Source organism: Seriola lalandi, unplaced genomic scaffold (assembly GCF_002814215.2).
Source record: "Seriola lalandi dorsalis isolate HSWRI2012SDOR001 ecotype SW California unplaced genomic scaffold, Sedor1 jcf7180002054956, whole genome shotgun sequence".
NCBI lineage: Eukaryota > Metazoa > Chordata > Actinopteri > Carangiformes > Carangidae > Seriola > Seriola lalandi.
Window position 1 is genome coordinate 1757840 of NW_019525507.1, and position 1503 is coordinate 1759342.

Here is a 1503-nt window from a genome sequence, read left to right on the forward strand (position 1 = left end):
TTTTGCCTTGAGTTTTGACAATTCAAGCAAAAATAAAAACTAAATTAGACAACACTCTTTGAATAATAACACACTTTGATTACATAGTAATATGATTAATACACCCTTTGACAGAACGTAGCAATGTGAAAAAAAGTATTATTTTATGGGGTTTTTTGGCTCCCTAAAGGCTAGAAGTTCATTAATGCAGCTTTAAAGAGTGGGTAATGTTTTAAATATTTGAAAGGTCAAATAACTAAATTGTTACTCAAATGACTTGCGATGACTCTACTGGAATATGTGAAATCTGGAGAAAAAAAAAACGCCCTTCCACTTGAGAAAGGTGTCAGAGGTGATACAATTGTTTAAAAAGTTTATCTCAGGAGCAAAAACTTGAGATAAGTGCTCACTGACTAAAGACTGGAAAGATAAATAAAGGCCTTTGTTGAAGAAAGTACCTCAGTTCCATCATCACATGCTCTCATTAAGCAATCTATCTGTTTATCAGTTGGATTCTTGCTGTTGACGTCATCCATTGTCAAATCCGGGTTTTGTGAGGATCTGCTTCCTGAGGATAGGTTCATCTGCCTGCCAGCATATCGCAGTGGTGGAGTGGTACATCATTTTCATGTGCCACAACTTACCATTAGTGTGAACATGAGCTTGACACATATGCATATATTTCAGTGTTACGTAGGTCCTAACTGCTGTACATATTGACTCATGGCAAAATGCACTGGTGCAAAATGCAGTTGAAAAACAGTTAACCCAGAGATCTAAACAAAAAAATAACTAACTTTTCAACCAAACTTAGTCAGAATTTGACTCTTGACCAGCAGCTCTTCACATCAGTGCTCAACAAAGGTTGGATTAACCCATAAGGACCCACTGTGACACGGTTGTCTCACGCCCTATTAATGCTCTGGATGGTTCCATGTTAAGTTAATCCTTGAGTTTTCACTCATGAAGTCCCAGAGTAACACCTATAGCGCATTTATGATAGGTCATGTGACCAGTGGGGTGATCATGTGTTTCCATACCAACCGACTGAAAGATGTGTATAAGAGACAGGACCTCAACAGAGCAATAACTTTAATATCCACAAAACCTCAGGCTGATTCATGAAGGACACTTCGCTCTGCACTGTTTCTACTCTACAACGTGCTTTGCAGGGATGTTTGAAGGAGACAGACTCCAGCTTATGAAGATCAAGGTGTTGTTCCCGCTCTGATGCTTCACTCAGACTAAACACTGAAGAAGACGGAATAATAAAAACTCTGAGACTGAAATGAGTTTGTTTGTCTGTAACAAGCAGAAGTCAAATACGTAGACGTCAAATTCTTCGGACAGTTTGGATTCCAGCTGCTTATTTATCATCTGTTGTTCTACTAAGGTGCTAACAAATAGAGATCAAGGCATAAAAACACCCACTTTGGGTTCATACTGTAGATTTTCACAGCTACAAAAAGCTAAAACTGCTACTTTACAGGCCTTGAAAACATATTTTCCTCCTCTGCAGGTGAT

The 1503-nt window shown here is 38.5% G+C and overlaps 1 protein-coding gene across 1 annotated transcript in view; it reads left to right on the top strand.

Annotated features, from left to right (window-relative positions):
• Nucleotides 1-1503, top strand: part of LOC111645788 (uncharacterized) — a 21801-nt gene that overhangs the window by 12122 nt on the left and 8176 nt on the right. The window lies entirely within an intron of this gene.